We start from the raw sequence: 17612 nt of genomic DNA on the forward strand, positions 1-17612 counted from the left end.
TTTTGTATTTTTAGTAGAGACAGGATTTCACTGTGTTAGCCAGGATGGTCTAGATCTCCTGACCTCATGATCCACCTGCCTCGACCTCCCAAAGTGCTGGGATTACAGGCGTGAGCCACCGCGCCCGGCGTGGTCCTTTTTCAATGTGCAAAATTAGTTTTTTTTTAAATCCATCCATAAAGGCATGAAATAAATAGTAAGTCTTCCTCATCTATCCTCAATAACTGATCTCTTTCCCTAAAATAAAGATGCTTAAGAGTTTCCCAGGTAGTTAACCAGAAAAATTATTATGTTTTCACTTGTATTTATGTTTATGCTTTTTAGAATTTACACAAATGGGAATTTAACATAGATGTTACTCCATTTTGTGTTGCTATAAATATCTGAGACTAAGAAAGAGGAAAATAAATTTCAAAAGAACAAGGGATAGATAAGAAGCCCGGGAATGGAACTATAGAAGAGAGATCATGAATTAGGAGATATATATATTAAAGAGGCTCATACAGTTAGTTTATTTATAAAGAAAAAAAGGGGGCCGGGCGCGGTGGCTCACGCCTGTAATCCCAGCTCTCAGGGAGGCAAGAGGCGGGAGGATAGCTTGAGCCCAGGAGTTCGAGACCTGCCTGAGCAATATAGCGAGACCCCGTTCTCCCGAAAAAGAAAAAGAAAAAAAAAAGACAAAGAAAAAAAGGGGTTGGGTGTGGTGGTTCACACCCATAATCCCAGCACTTTGCAAGGTTAAGGCGGGCGGATCATTTGAGGTCAGGAATTTGAGACCAGCATGACCAACATGGTGAAATCCCATCACTATTACAAATACAAAAAAAATTAGCCAGGTGTGGTGGCACACGCCTGTAGTCCCAGTTACTCAGGAGGCTGAGGCAAGAGAATTACTTGAACCCGGGAGGCAGAGGTTGCAGTGAGCCGAGATTGCATCACTACACTCCAGCCTGGGTGGCAGAGTGAGACTCTGTCTCAAAAAAAAAAAAAAGAAAAAGAAAAAAGAAAAAGAGAAAAGGTTTCTTTGGCTGATGGATCCTCAGGCTGTATAAGAAGCATGGCATCAGCGTCTGCTTCTGGTGAGAGCCTCAAGAAGCTTTTAGTCACAGTGGAAGGGAAGGGGGAACAGGTGTCTCACATGGCCAGAGCAGGAACAAGAGACAGGGGAACAAGGACAGCACCAAGCCATTCATGAAGGATTCACCTGCATGTCTCTACCACCTTCCACCAGGCCCCACCTGCAATGTTAAGGATCCCTTTCAACAAACATCCAAGCTATTTCAACATGCATGCTGCTTTTTATGCTTTTTTTAGTTAAAGATCTACTTGGAAATCCCCATTATGTACAGACAGAAAACCATTCTGAAGTACATGATGAATGCTTCTAAGGTTTCAGAAAGACCAGCTTGTCTGTTGGGAAACTAGTTGGTTGGTCAGGTTATGACAGTGGTGACAGTCCTATTATAACAGCAGCTGAGGCTAGAAAAAAAAGTCCGTGGAGAATTCCATTGCCTAGACGCGTCCCTAATTTTTTTTTAAACAGTCCCTTATTTGGCCGGGCGCGGTGGCTCATGCCTGTAAGCCCAGCACTTTGGGAGGCCGAGGCGGGCGGATCACGAGGTCAGGAGATCGAGACCATCCTGGCTAACATGGTGAAACCCCATCACTACTAAAAATAAAAAAAAATTAGCCGGGCGTGGTGGCGGGCACCTGTAGTCCCAGCTACTAGGGAGGCTGAGGCAGGAGAATGGTGTCAACATTCTCCGGGAGGCAGAGGTTGCAGTGAGCCGAGATAGCGCCACTGCACTCCAGTCTGGGTGACAGAGAGAGACTCTGTGTCAAAATAAATAAACAAATAAATAAATAAATAAATAAATAAAATAAAAATAAACAGTCCCTTATTCATGACCTTTTATGTTTCTCCCAGTTTTTTGCCATTACAAATGTTCATACAGGCGTATCCTTGGCAGAGGATTTCACTATTTTTGAGGCAATCTGTTCTGCTGCAGAACATTCTAGTTTTTACAAAATTTGTCCTTGAATTGATCTAATACCCAATATCTTTGGAGTTTAAAGTATTGGTCATAATTTAAAATGTTGGGGTCAGAGAGACAAAGAAACATAGGAGAATAGTGTGTTCTTCAGGTTATAAGACATTTTGAGTTACATATTTCAACACAGATCTTGTTGGGCTAGACAGACTTAACAAATAAAAACACTTGAGACCCAATTAATTTGAATTTAGATAAGAAATGAATAATTTTTAGTGTAAGTTTGTTCCATGCAATATCTGGGGTATAATTATACTTTAAAAGTATTCATTGTTTATCTAAAATTCATATTTAATTAGGTAGTTCGTAAGTATCTGGTAACCCTTCTTCTGAGTTTCTTCTAGCTTAAAATGACCATTTGTGTGACCATTTCTCATATTATTTTGTTCCCAGAGGCTCTGGCATTGGAGTCATCTTCAAACTACGACACAGAGGTCCAGAGAAACCCAGCGTCGGTCTTCCTTTTCCTAAGCCCATTCGGCACTGTGTCAGCCATTTCTATCCATGCCATAAAGCTTGTGCCCCAGATACAGACCTATGAGTAAAAGAGGATCCACACATTTGGTTCCTACCATACCAGAGAGAGATGGAACTATTCTGAAAGGAAAGGAGAATGACCATCTCTATTACCTACAAAATGTGTTACCGGAAAACCACTGGACAGCCCTGCTTTACGAGCTCACTTCCCTGGGCCACTATTTCCTTCAGTACAAAAGGAAGTCATTAAACTAGAATTCTTCAAATAATCTACACACTCTAATAACAACACAAAGTACAATGCCACTGGTACTTTCTTCAATGCAAACACTATATATTTATTATTCAACCCATACTGCAAATTTCTTTTTTATATTTTTTTTGTAACTTTGTCAAGTGGTTGGTTTATTTTTAAGCTTTCACAGTAGCCAAAGCAGGCAGGTTTCCATATAACGCATCATATTGAGGCTATATTAATTATTCATCAACGAGATCATGTGAGCCAGGGTGCAGGCATTGGATCCATTTATTTTGACACTTTAACAACCAGTTTGGATTGGCCATATTGCTAATCAACAGAGTTCAACTGATTGTTAATGAGCATAAACACATATAATTCCTAGAGGGTAGACTTGGCTTCAATTTTAACCATGAAAAGAAGTGATGAAGAAAGGGAAGAATGTGGAGTGAAAGAGGGGAAAGAATGATTGAGAGAACGGGAAGAAATGGCTAAAGGAGGCAAAGTAAGCGAGGGGCAATAATCACTCTCCCCATTTCTGCTCCTCTCACTCAGCCCAGGTCATTTTTATTAGGCCATAATTTTCCTAAATAGCCCCGATAAAATGCATCATATTACATTTATCATTCTGCAATCTCCTTTTTCACTCAGTGATATTTCCTGAAGCTTTTTCCAAGTTAGCACTTATGGCTCCACCTCACTGTTTTTACTACCGTATACTCTGTCATTGTAAAAATATACCACAATTTATTTAGTCCTCTATTAAGTTGTTTTCCTTTATTGCTATTATAAACAATGTTGCAATAAATATGCTTGTTCACTCTTTCTCATGTACATTCAAGAGGTTTTCTTAAATGTAACATCTGAAAAATAGAATTTTCTGGTCAAATAAAATACAGGACTTTAAATAGATCTTGCCAATTTTGAAAAGGTCCGGAAGGTAATAGTTTATTCTCTTGGGAGTGGACTGCTGTAACAGTCAAAAGGAATTTTATCCTTATCTATAATTCTTAATTATTAACATAATTATTAATATAATTTTTATTTAACAAAGAAAATAATTTATTAATCATATCATGAAACAATAATTTTTTTTAAAAAGAATATTATTTTAGACACATAACATATCAATGGCTTAAAAAACTTTGAGTATCAGAGAGATCCATTCAGCCTGCCTCTCCCATCAGGGTGCCTGCCTATGGGTGAAAATAACTGTCCTAGTGAGAAAACGCTGAACCTACACACACACACACACACACACACACAGAGAGAGAGAGAGAGAGAGAGAGGACTGTCTAAAAGTCACCCTTGAACAGGCTAAACACATGCCCTTTCCATCCAAATCTGATACAAGGGCTCTGGATGGGGCTGGGGTTTCTAAGGGAACCACCGAGGAGTGGCTTCCATTTAGGTTCTGAATAGTTTTTTAGGTTGGTGCAAAAGTAATTGTGGTTTTTGCCATTACTTTTAACAGACAAAGAATTAAGGTGGAGACCAAAATATCTTTAGTAAGCTGATTTTGGTAGGTTTGAGAATACAAATTCCATGTGTCAGTAAACAGTCCTACTAATACTGAGCCTCAGAATTAGGCAGACTTACCTGCCAGTCATGTCCCCAGCCCAATACCCCGCCCCGTCAGTCCAGATCCCATCAAAATTCAGAGGGCACACTCAAATTAAGATAATTCAAGGAAATTTGATCAAAAGTATGGACAGGGAAAGTACTCCTAGGTGAAGACCAGCATGTGTCTTAAATCCAATCCCCAGGCAGCAGACACCTGAGACAGATGTGCAGGCAGGGAGTGTTCTGGGGAGTGGCCTCGATCAAGATCGATGCCCATGCAGAATGAAAGAAGTGGGATTGGGCAAAGGGAGGTATGAACTGCAATGAAATTGTGACGAAGGCCTCAGTCAACCCCATGGGGAGTTCAGGGAGCAGGATGAACCCTCCTAGATGTCTCGCTAGATGCAGGGAAATTGAGCCTTTCTACTTCTGCACTGACCACACACTGAACTGGGCTGTACATTCCCTGGGGAGGGGAGTGTGGTCTGGGTGAAGAGAGTTGGCTCATTTTTTGCTAAAGGCAAATCCTGGAGAGGGACCCAGCTATGCATCACAGGTTACCCACACTCTTAGTAGCTAGGAGAATGATCTTAGCTCTGACAAGGCATCTGGGCAGTGCCCACAGCATGAACTCAGATTCAGCCCCAGGCCACTTGGATTCATTTTCATTTTATAGTAAGACTTGGGAACAGCCCCTCCAAGATTCTCGCTGGCCCATTTTCCTAGGTCAACTTAACAAGAGGAAGGCCAGTGACAGGAATTATATCCCCAGCAGCCCCCCCAACTCCCATGCTGCAGCTGGTTTCAAGGTAACCACACACATCATTTCTCTCCTCTCCTACTCATTCTAGAATCTTCTCACCCTTGGCTTACACCTCTGATGGTCTAAGAGGCTTACCTGTTGGGGACACCCCCACTTTCATAAGATCTGAGCCTTTCTCAGGCCATGACCACTGCATTTGTCCATTTTTTGTTGAAATTAGGCAAGGGGGTTCCAAGAGAACCCCAGGGGGTAACAGCAGCCCTACCTCCTCCTGATCATCAGGGCCCATTACTCCTGCTGGGACGAAGACTGTTTCCCTTTTCTGATAGGCTTTAGCACAAGCGACATTCAGTAAGCATAGCTTATAGCTTAATGGGTCTCCTGCTGAGTTTCCTGGTGGAAATGTTCTCCCTTTAGAAACTAGGACTTCTAAACCACAAAAGCCTGGGAGTGTAGTAAGAAGCATAAATTCCCTACATTGGTCACTTGAAATAATATAAGCCGGGCTATGCCTATTTCTACTCTTTGATTTCCAGACTCGTGCTTGCTATCTACTGGGGACACAGCCCCAGGGAATGGTTGTTGATTTAGGACATATATATTATGTCTGGAGGACAGTGCCCATCTTCACACCTTATCATCTCCAAGCTGGGTCCTCAGTGGCTAGTAAGCAGCTGTTTTTTCACTCTATCAGATCTCAACTTCTGAGTGACAGGATGTGATAAGGCCAGGGGATAGCACAGTCAAGGGCCCACTGCCACACCTCCTTGTTTTTAACTGAGTTCTCTATCTCTCAATCCAATGCAGTGCTACATGGGATCCTACGTCCGTGAGTCAAGCCTTTTGAGAGTCATACTGGCAGATTATTCCAGACAGAAAAGGGAACTTGTATGTGGTGCACATGTTGATTCAGTCAACACTAAACACTGCTCCTTCTGAGATGAGAGGGTTCCAATGTAATCTCTTGCCACCAACTGGCTGGTTGGTCTCCACAGAGGATGTGCAGAATCAGTGGCTCAGTACTGGTCTGTGTTCCTACAAGGCTGGACATACAGAGTGGCAGATCAGTCTTAGTAAGAGGGCACCCATGCTGTTGGATCTATGCATAGCTTCCATCTCTGCTGCCATGGTGTGAAGTCCATTTGTCAGCATCAGAGTGACCAGTGACTGATGTCAACTGGCTGGGTCCTTTTGTTTACTGGGTTGTATGCCTTTTCCCTGGAAGATGCTCTCTGTTGAGCATTAATATTTGATACAAAGCTTGTCACACATTATGTTCTCTCTCAAAGAGGCTTTCATGCACTTCTTCCCCAGGTCTCTTCAACCCTAATCCTCCAAACTTTCTCCTTCCTGGCTCTGAGTAACTGGACAAGCCATTTTTTACTGACAATGAGCCCACATGTGTTCTTACTGTACACCACTTCTCTTTGCACACGAAGTGGGTAAACATGTACACTTCCCAGATCTCTGCTTGTTAGAAGAATTTCTCTTCAGTCTTTCTTTCAGACGACCCCCGAACAGAGCTGTAGTAAGCAGGCCATTTACTGCTTATACCCATATAAAGAGCCAACCCCTCTGTGAACCAAGTTTGGCCTTTTACCTCCTTCATCAGCCAATCCTAGGGGCTCCTGCCCCCACGGAGACATCGGTGTGAGATGAGGGAGAGACACTAGTGCAAGAGTGGCAGGTGAATGGGTCTGTGCCTGCAGGTGCCCACCCCCAGATGTGGCTCTTTCACCTTACCATTACTTTCTTGTGGGAGGGTAAGATTTTATGATTTGGTGGGTCTGACAGAGGCCAAAGGAGTTCACTGATGTATGTCATTCAGGTCAGCCTCCTGGAGCCTGGAGATGGGTGGAGAAGTGTAGACAGTGGATTAAAGGCAGACAGAAGATACTCAGGTCACCCCTAAATCCTGCCCACTACAGGGGCAGAGCCCTGGAAGAAGAGCAGAACTTGTGTTTCAAGTGGGTAGCTCATTCCCAATAATTCTTCCCAGATTAATCAATCAGTAAATGATGTCCACCTCCCAGGAATAGAATGAGTAAAGGGGCAGAGAGAGGTCAGAAGTATCCTTAGGGAAAATTCCTCTTAACGGAAGCCCAGAAGGAAAGAAGCATTCCTGCTCCAGTAAGCACGATGGATCCGGTTCTCCAGGCCCAGAAGAACTAAATGCAGCCTCATAGGGGAGGTCCCATTAACAGCTGGAATGTTCTAGTGCTGTCCAGCTCCAGTGCTGTCCAACAAAACTTTCTGTGGAGATGAAAATGTTCTAAAAGTCTGTGCTGTCCAGGACAGTCACTGGCCACATGTGGTTACTGGGCACTCTATATGTGGCTACTGCGAAAGAGGAAATTAGTTGTTTTAGATTTAATTTTAATTTATTTAAACGTAAATAGCCATATGTGGCTAATAGCTACTGTATGGGACAGCACAGAGACTAGGGAATGTGCAGACACTGACTTTACAGGTAAACACCCTTAGACCCCAATCACACCTTCCCATGGAGCTAATGAGAGCACAGGCACTTTCACCTAAATCCAGTGAAACAGGCTTTTGAGTCATACAGGCTGCACGTCACTGCTCACCAGCTGTGTAATTTCAAGCAAGCACTTTACTCTCTGAGATTCGGTTTTCTTATCTGTGAAATGAGAATAATACTGTATAGGGCAGTTGTGGATATTAAAGAGAGAACACCTGTAAGATGTCTGGTCTATAGGGGTCATTTTATTAACACCCCCTCATACCAGATCCCAGCCTCAACTTTCTAACCTCTACGTTCTTCTACTTCTGCTTTTCCTTAGTGAATCCCTAAAATATCAGCCAGTTCTTTAGTCTGAGCTTGCCATCCCACTGTAGAAGAAGAAAGTCAACAGGGCTTCCTGCTTTGGATATTCATATTTATTGACCTCAGAGAACTGGAGACATGGATCACTTAGAATATGAAATAGAGGGTAGGTACTTTACTTTTTGGGGAGGGACGAGTGGAGTTCATTCTATAATCTCATAAACATAGCATTACCTTCTACATCATCCGCAGTTTACCCTAACAACAGAATTACTTAATCAAAATCAGCAGGCTCATTACATCAGTGGAAGTGAGATTCTCACCTGTTTTTGCTGCCAGATCCTGGGAGTAAAAGATGAGAGGCTGAAACTCTCAGTTGAGAGCCCTTGTTTTAGAATTACGTAATTCCTCATGGGCAAACAGCCAGAGCCAAATTTGGCAATTCACCAGGGCTCGCTGGAGGCCGACTTCTCCTCCGTTTGTTTGGCTGCTTGGCGAGTTGCTTTTGTTTTGGTTTGGGATGTCATAAATGATGTGAGCTGTGCGAGTATTCTCAAGTCTGCCTTTTGGCCTGTTGTTGCGGGGAGGAGAGCGCTTCCTTTGTTTTTGGAGCTGTGTAATGATCTTGTTATTTCTGCGGCAGGAGGTATCAGGAAGTTCAGAGGTTCCAATTTTAACCAAGCTCCACTAAGAGTCCCTCTGATGAATTTGTGTTTTAATTTTTTATCCTTGTCTCAGCACCAGACATCATATACACAAACAAAATGTATGAACCTGGCCTGGGGATTGGGAGCTGAGAAGCCTTGCTGAGTTTCAGAGATGAGTTTTAACATCAGAGCCTCCTCATCTTTTTACTTGTTATTACCTATGCAAAATCCTGTTATGAAGGCACAAAGTAGGTCAGGCCCAGCTGTACCAAAACAGACCATAGTGAAGGAATTATAAGGATAGCCGTAAAAGCCTGTACCGTCCATGATAAGACACACTTTCACAGGTTTGCTTTTGGCGGTAATCCTGCAAGTCAACCTCATGTCAGTGAACTAACTCTTCCACCTTTGTCAAGACAGCAGTAGTAAGCCAGTGTTCCTAACAATGTTTTGTGGAAAAGGGCAGTGTGTATTTACGGTAATCAAAAGCACTGAGAACCTAGAGAAACTTCTATCCCAGTCTGATGTACTCTTATGAGACTTTCTGCTCTTTCCAGGGGTTTGGTTTTCATGAAAAATAATAAAACAACTTTCATTAGTTCCCTCTCAACTCCTAAAAATCACTTTGTACTATTCTTAAAAAAATAAAAGAGTGTATGAACAGAACACACCAGCGTATCTTCAGATTACCTGCATTTAAATAGCTCTACCAGTTTGCAAACCTTTCTGGAAAGATGGGGAAAAAATTTTAGGCAACTTGCCATCTTAAAATGAGCTAAAGTTAAATCCCTAGAGAAAAAGAGAAAGTGGGAAGAGATGTAGTCCCAATGCCTTCAAAGACAAATGGAATTAATTAGGGCACAGAGCAAGCAAAAAGAAAAGAAAAAGTCATGTTCTAACTATAGTAAGGTGTTTTTCTCTCCAGAGGTCTTTCTCCAAGAGAAGTCCACATTAGAAAACATTTATCTCATGGAACTCCAGTCTTAGCAGTCCAGTGTAGAGGCTCCAAATTTGCTTATCTGGGCAGAGAGGAAGCACGTACTTCATTCCTTGTTCTGAAAAATGCCGGTAAACCAGTGGGCCTTGTGCCTGACCTGCTGTCCTTGTCAATAATTATAGATTTCCTTCTCGATATCTCTTTCCCCACCTCCATTCAGAGGGCCACTTAGAGAGAAAACCAGTTCCTAAAAAGATGCCCAGAAAAATGTGAGTGAAAGGGCTGCTCCATGAACACCCTCCCCACCAAGGGCACAAGAAAATGATGTCCTCTGGTTTCTTCTTTGCCCATCCAGCACGGTGATCTGAGAGTTTCATTCCACTACAGAGTGAAGATGTTTGCACAGTTCCTTTCCAGCCCCACATCCCCATCCATATCCCTGGTAGCATCTATGCAATCAGATAGCATAGGCAGCACCATCACACCTAGTATTGTCATTCTGAACACCTCTGCAAGATCCCTTTGTTCCTCCCATTGTCACTTCATACAAAAAAAAATATGTATATATATAGCCTCAAAGTGGAAAGGAGAGAAGTAGGGTAGATGGCTTAGGCGCAGTGCCCCACTAAATAGCAGAATATCCCCTCTCATATGTGTTGGGATCCTTCAGGGACTGCTCTGCCTACGGCCTCTCCCCTTGATCAAGCCTCAGTCTGCCCCTCATGCCCCACCGTGCAGCCTCTTGTCTCTAGAGTCCAAGGTAGTTTCCTACACAGAGATCTAGAGACGTGGTATTATGGAACAGTCCTAGGCCAAGTCAGACATGGATCCCAAGCCCAGATCTCCCCAGAAGTACAATCTCCTGCAAATTACTTAACCTCCGTGAGCCTTCATTTCCTCATGTGGTACGTGTGGATAATAACACCTAATTCACGGAGCTGGTATGAGGCTCAGAAAAGATAATATACAAAAAGCGTCTAGTTTGGCACACAGTAAGAGCTCAAAAAATACCACTGCTTTCTCTCTTCCATAAAATAGTCAATGAATCTGAATGAATAAATCAGCCTTTCTTTCCGTCCCTTTCTCTCTCTTTCTGTCTTACACACACACACACACACACACTTAAGGCAAGACAAGACAAAAGGGACAGAGGAGTAAATGAGAGGAACATATCTAGTGGTACATAAAGTCATTCAAGCTTCCTAGACTGTAGTGACCTCATCTATAAAATAAGGAGGTTGGGTTGCATGTTTCTGAGGTTTGATGAAAAACTGAATCGATCTGTGAGAAAGAGAAAAGAAGTAAACGCACACAGGAATGACTGTGGGAGGTGGGATCACAGTCTCCAGAACACCTATAAGAATAAGAAGGCTTTCCTGGAGAGGGTGACAAGGATTCCTTCCAACTTCCTCAGAGGCCCCAATCCCAGAGGATGCAGGAAGACATAGGATCTAGCCAGCATAAATGTCACTCGACAAATGGTACATATGCCAGAGGCGTTTGAACCAGAGCAACTCCATCTTGAGTAGGGGCTGGATAAAAGGAGGCTGAGACCTACTGGGCTACATTCTGAGATGGTTAGGCATTCTAAGTCATCTTGGCACAAGATACAGGTCATAAAGACTCTGCTGATAAAACAGTTTGCAGTAAAGAAGTCGGCTAAATCCCACCAAAACCAAGGTGGCGATGAGAGTGACCTCTGGTCATCCTCACTGCTACCTTCCCACCAGCACCATGACAGTTTACAAATGTCAGGGCCATGTCAGGAAGTTACCCTATATGATCTAAAAAGAGGAGACATAAATAATCCTCCCTTGCTTAGCATATGATCAAGAAATAACCATGAAATTGGGCAACCAGCAGACCTCAGGGCTGCTCTGTCTATGGAGTAGCCATTCTTTATTCCTTTACTTTCTTAATAAACTTGCTTTCACTTTACTGTATGAATTTGCCTCCCGTTCTTTCTTGTGCTAGATCCAAAAACCCTCTCTTGGGGTCTGGATCGAGACCACTTCCCATAACAGATAGGTAACAAGTTCAGCAATGTATACACAAACAAAATTTCATCAAGGCTGGAAATGCTTCTTCCCCTTTAGTTTCTGTCACAATGGCTGTTGAGCCACAGGGGCAGAGGCAGGCAGGAGAGGGGCATGGAGCGGAGGTTGAAGCAGATCCCCATCATATAGACGCTTTCCTCCAGGCTTGCTCCAGAGCCCAGACTCCTTGAATCATTCCGAATTTACCCTTCTTTTCTAGCTGACACTGGTGAAATGAGGAAAGAGCTGGGCCGGATATTTTATTATGAGGCATATGAGGGAGTGAAGAAAATACCGGGCACTGGCCAGAATGGGCAAGATGTCTTTCAGGATAGGCATTATCTTGTACTCGACACTGGGAGATGCCTGGGTGGCAGTCAGAAACTAGGTGGTCCCGGACAACTGCCAGAGACCCGCCCATTCAGTGCCCAGTAGATATTCTAAACAAGCAAAATTTCTTGCATTTCTGGAAAGGGTGTTGCCTTTTATTTAATTTCAGTTTAGTTCAACAGCATTCTTTCCCCCATCTCGTGCTGAGGGTTGCCTGTCCTTGAGGAAAATGAGGGTTGCCTTTGGTGCCTTTAGTTGGTAAATCAAAGACATGGGGGATTTCGTTTCCTCAGCTCCGGGCATGAGAGGTGTCTGTGCCTGTGCATGGAAGAGCCAGTGCAGCTGGACTGTGCTCATTTCTGCTGCAGACAGATGGCTCCGCACATCCCCTCATGGACACTGGGCTCTCTATCCCGCCAGGATCACAGAAAATAAAACCAAACATTATTTGCTTGCAGATTAAAAATAAAAATAAAAGGAGTGGGATTAGGCCTCAAATGTGTTTCCTTCACTAGTAGGGTTCTTTTCTTTGCTTTCAACTCAGGGGAAATTGCCATGCTGTCATTATAAAACTGTGAGAGAGAGAGAAACACAAAGAAAATAAAGATTTCTGGTGAAATAAGTATTACAGAGTCCTTTTCCCCTTGTAGCTGTGTGGTTAAAAACTGAAAAACTTTTTACAATTTTCTCGAATTATAACTCTGAGTAAGTTCACTCAACCCATTCAACCCATTCAAAACTGCACCCCTCACTGTGACCCCACATTCCAGCTCGGTCCCAGACCGTATCAGCTGTCGGTGTTCCAGTTCCCACAGTCAAACCGTCTGACTTTGTGGGGGGCTAAGCGGCACAAATTTGCTCTGCACTGTCCGGCTTTCTTCGCTATGTATTGAATGAAAGAACAGTTGACAGAGGAGAGTTTGTGTCTCCTCTGAGGTCTCTTCACTCCCCAGTGAGTTTGCAGAGAGCCTACAGAGAAACAGGGTCAGGCACTACAAAAGTCCTGCAAAGGTTTACCATCCGGAGGTGGAGAAGAAATACACGTTTTCACCATTTCTGCATTTTTGCCCATCAGTTTACTGCACCCTCCTCAAGCAGATCAGGCCATTGTTGCAGTGAGCACTGATTAGAATACCAAAGCCTAGAGCTAAGCTTTTTGCTAAAAGAGAAGCCGAGTCACAGACTTCGCAGGATTGAGAGGCCCAAGTCTCTGGAGCTAGATGAGCTTGTTTGATTTAGTGGCAGCACCAATCTGATCCTTTAAATTGTTTCCTAGCAGAATGTAACCAGCAAGTTTGAAAGTCAGTCAGATTGTAATTTGCTACTAATTGTAGTTTAAAATGAGCTACTCTGGGCCCAGCTGATAGCAAAGCATAAATTCAAGTGGCTGCTCTCAGGATGTCCTTGGATTAAGGTGAGCTTTAGTATGCTCACTACCTCGGCTTCTGGAAATTGGATAATTTCTATACCTATCATACGTATCACCCCTACTCATCAAATTAAGGTAAGCCCCTAGATGATGGAAAAGATAAGAATTGCTCTGGGTGGCATTTAAATTTTAGCAAAATTCAGTGACATTGTGACTAACTGTGCATCTGTGCATGTTTTTTTTTTTTTTTTTTTTTTTGGTTACATGAGTGTGTTCTTTAGTGGCGATTTCTGAGATTTTGGTGCACCCTTCACCCATGTATACACTGCACCATATTTGTAGTCTTTTATCCCTTGTCCCCTCCCACTCTTCCCCCAAAGTCCCCAAAGTCCATTGTATCATTCTTAGGCCTTTGCATCCTCATAGCTTAGCTCCCACATACCAGTGAGAACACACGATGTTTGGTTTTCCATTCCTGAGTTACATCATTTAGAATAATAGTCTCCAATCTCATCCAGGTCACTGTGCAGTTTGCTTCTATCATGCCTTTCTCTGGCTACCCAACTTCTGGGATTTTTCTTGTTCTTTCCTTAGGTCATTTACCCCTTAGGGCCATATCCACAAAATGTGGTCCATAGACCACCTTAGGCTTTTGCAAAAATGCAGACCCCTAGACCCTAATCTTACTCTGATAAATCATAACTTGGCTGTGGGGTAGGAGGCAGTTCCAGGAATCACCATGTAAAATAAGATCCCTGAGGATTCTGATGTACATCCACCTTTGAGAACCACTGCCTCATAGGGAGATTAGAATGATTCATCCCTGCGTTATTTTTAAGTAAAAAAATTGAGCACTTTAAAGTAAAAAAATTGATTGGAGTGAAATGGAAACCAAGAATGTGGATTGGAGTGCTAGGATAAGCTCCTTCGTTGCTCTCCAAGCGCTACCACTGCCCATACTACCGTCCCTCCCAAGCTGGGTATCACTCACAATCCCAGACTGACCAGGTTGGATTCAGGGCTGCTATCCAGATCACACAGCACATTTTGGGGCACTCCATAATCTGACTTTGGTCTCCTCCTTTTCTCTCTCATGCACTCCTGTCTGGTCAGTGGATGTGTTCTGCTCACTTAAGCCATGCTCATGCCAGGCTTTGTGTCTTTGCTCACCCTGTCCCCTCCCATCTACATAGAAAGTCTTGCCTCTGACCCTGACATATTCTAATCCTACTGTCTTTCCTGTTTAATCCCGTGTAAATCTTTTCCATTCATTTCAGAACACCTTCATCACTCCATTCTCTGAAACTTTACTTCCCCTAGAATAAACTTTTTTTAAAAAAGTTAGCATTTAATTATGACATTTGTGTAAGTTTCATTTTGCCAGCTAGATATTGAAGTTCTCTGGCCAAAGAGACAGACTTTTTAATATTTCCCTCAGTTTCTAGCACTGAGCACAAAGTAAGTAAAATGGTGTGAATCTAATACTTCCTTTTTAAATTATTGATTGATGGAATGCCTCCCTGCCTGACCAGAAGACTATGTGGTAATTTCGGCCACCCCTATCATGTATGACCTCAGTCAATGGCAACAGTTGAAAGTCAGTGGTATTACAGAAGACACTGAAAATTGGCACAAAAAATGTGCACAGAGGACAGCACTCCACTGGTCATTATTTATTAAGCCTCAACTATATGCCAGGCACTTGGTTAGATGTTGAGAATAGAGTGGTAAGTAAAACACCCTTGCAGCTCTCATGGGATTCCTGCCCTCCTGGTAGAGATAGAGAGTATTCAGGTGATCATAAAAATTAATATAAGTTTGCAACATGATACACATTAGAAAAAAAGGATATCAGGCCTGGCGTGGTAACTCAGACCTGTAATCCCAGCACTTTGGGAGGCTGAGGCAGGCAAATCATAAGGTCAGGAGTTCGAGACCAGCCTGGCCAACATGGTGAAATGCTGTCTCTACTAAAAATACAAAAAATTAGCTGGGCATGGTGGAGTGCGCCTGTAATCCCAGCTACTCAGAAGGCTGAGGCAGGAGAATTGCTTGAACATGGAAGGCGGAGGTTGCAGTGAGACGAGATCGCGCCACTGCACTCCAGCCTGGGTGATAGTGCAGTGAGACTTCATCTCAATAAAAAGAAAAAAAGGATATTGTCAGTCCTCTGAGCCCAAGCTAAGCCATCATATCCCCCGTGACTTGTACGTACACATCCAGATGGCCGGTTCCTGCCTTAACTGATGACATTCCACCACAAAAGCAGTGAAAATGGCCTGTTTCTGTCTCAACTGATGACATTATCTTGTGAAATTCCTTCTCCTGGCTCATCCTGGCTCAAAAGCTCCCCTACTGAGCACCTTGTGACCCCCACATCTGCCCGCCAGAGAACAACCCCCCTTTGACTGTAATTTTCCTTTACCTACCCAAATCTTAAAAAACGGTCCCACCCCTATCTCACTTCGCTGACTCTCTTTTTGAACTCAGCCCGCCTGCACCCAAGTGAAATAAACAGCCTTGTTGCTCACACAAAGCCTGTTTGGTGGTCTCTTCACATGGACGCGCATGAAAGATATCATGCGGGCTCTGAAAGCAAGGAACAGGAGAACCTGTTTCCCTGGGGTTTGAAGGAAGAGAACTGTGCTGGAAACAGAACTTGGAGCCTCCAGGTTAAGACTCAGCAAACCTCCTTCCCTCTGGCTACTCCCATCTCCCATTCTCTAAAAATGAGTTGCATGACCTTTCCTTTAGGGGTCCCCAAACTATTAAAGAGCTGCTTAAATCCATGTGGCTGAATTGTGACTGCCAGGTGATTAATCTAATTTATACCAAAATTGGCCAAATCCCTCGGACTTTCTGGCAATAAAATGGGTATGATAACAGAGCCTTGCTAAATCAACACTGTGAAGACGAAATGGCCCCCAATCAGCAGAGCTTTAGCTCCAAATTATTTCTTTGTTAAGAAAGCCCCGCCACCCCCCAAAAAAATAAAGGAATGAAGGGAAAGGAGTGTGTGTGTGTGTGTGTGTGTGTGTGTGTGTGTGTGTGTAAGCAAGAAAACAGTTATCCCTGTTCCAGTGGGTTCTTAATAAAACTCAGTCACACATTTCAATTTCTCTCTTGTGACTTTCTGTGGGTTGCAACAAAGGAATTTTGTTTTTTTTTTTTTTTGAGATGGAGTCTCTCTCTGTCGCCCAGGCTGGAGTGCAGTGGCCTGATCGCGGCTCACTGCAAGCTCTGCCTCCCGGGTTCACACCATCCTCCTGCCTCAGCCTCTCGAGTAGCTGGGACTACAGGCGCCCGCCACTGCGCCGGGCTAATTTTTTGTATTTTTAGTAGAGACGGGGTTTCACTGTGTTAGCCAGAATGGTCTTGATCTCCTGACCTCGTGATCTGTCCGCCTCGGCCTCCCAAAGTACTGGGATTACAGACGTGAGCCACCACTCCCGGCCAACAAAGGAATACTTTAAGGGGTTCCAAAAGAATCCTCTTTGGGAAATTGGCCACCTATCAACTGACAGAGGGTATTGTTTATTCCTGAATAGCTTTGTCAGCTACAAGCAAATTTAACAAGATAGTTACTCTGAAAACGTAGTGTGTAGAAAATGCAATAACATATGGAGACAGAGATGTGTTTTTATTACTTTTCTTTTCTGTCGCTTACAGAAAGTGTGCCACATGTGTCTCTTGAGAGTGTGTGGGAAGGTATGGAAGAGTGGGGAGGAGGAGATTCCAGAGACGCTGGCCACTTAATATAGCCCTATTCAGTCAGATGGCTTCTATTATGCAAACTCACAAATTGAAGACATTTTCTGTCAACCTTTAAAACATGGGATTCAAAACAGCATCGTCGTAAAACCCGGAAGATTTAAATAGATAATGCACCTGATTGTATTTAACAAAAAACAAAACACCTTCAGTGAGTAAAACTATGAATGCCTTTGCATTAAATCTGATCTGCTTTGAATAGCCATTTAATTATTAATCAAACCATAAAAGCAAAAGATACCTGTTTTTACAAATAAATACTTTCCCGGTCCACCTGTATGTCTCTCTTCTCCATGTATTTACATATTCTGAACACATTTAGAAGACAGTTTGATAATAAAATGTACTTACATTTTGCTTCTATGTTGCAGGCAGCCTCCTAATGTCTTTGTACATCTGTAACTCATTTTCTACTTGCAATAACCCTAGGAGGAAGGCAGAAGCTTTACTTCCATTCACTGTTGAGGAAACTGAGGCCCAGAGAGGTTAAGTAACTTGCCCAAGGTCACAGAAATGATCATAGGGAAAGACACGATTTGAATCCAGGCTTATGCAAGTGAGTGAAGCCTCTTGACTTCTCTTCCATATTCCCTCTCTAAGACTTATGAAGAGGGATGGCTGGTAGTAACTGTAATTGTCTTT

The 17612-nt window shown here is 43.2% G+C and overlaps 1 protein-coding gene across 1 annotated transcript in view; it reads right to left on the bottom strand.

Annotated features, from left to right (window-relative positions):
* The window catches only part of LOC116470349 (small ribosomal subunit protein eS17-like), a 101255-nt gene extending 83860 nt beyond the window's left edge, over positions 1 to 17395 (bottom strand). Inside the window, exon 1 of the mRNA XM_058440595.1 lies at positions 17322 to 17395. The gene's annotated coding sequence lies outside the window, so the exon portion shown is untranslated. The remainder of the gene's footprint in view (positions 1 to 17321) is intronic.
* Positions 17396 to 17612: the final 217 nt, after the last annotated feature.

Source organism: Hylobates moloch, unplaced genomic scaffold, assembly GCF_009828535.3.
Source record: "Hylobates moloch isolate HMO894 unplaced genomic scaffold, HMol_V3 SCAFFOLD_6, whole genome shotgun sequence".
Taxonomy (NCBI): Eukaryota; Metazoa; Chordata; class Mammalia; order Primates; family Hylobatidae; genus Hylobates; species Hylobates moloch.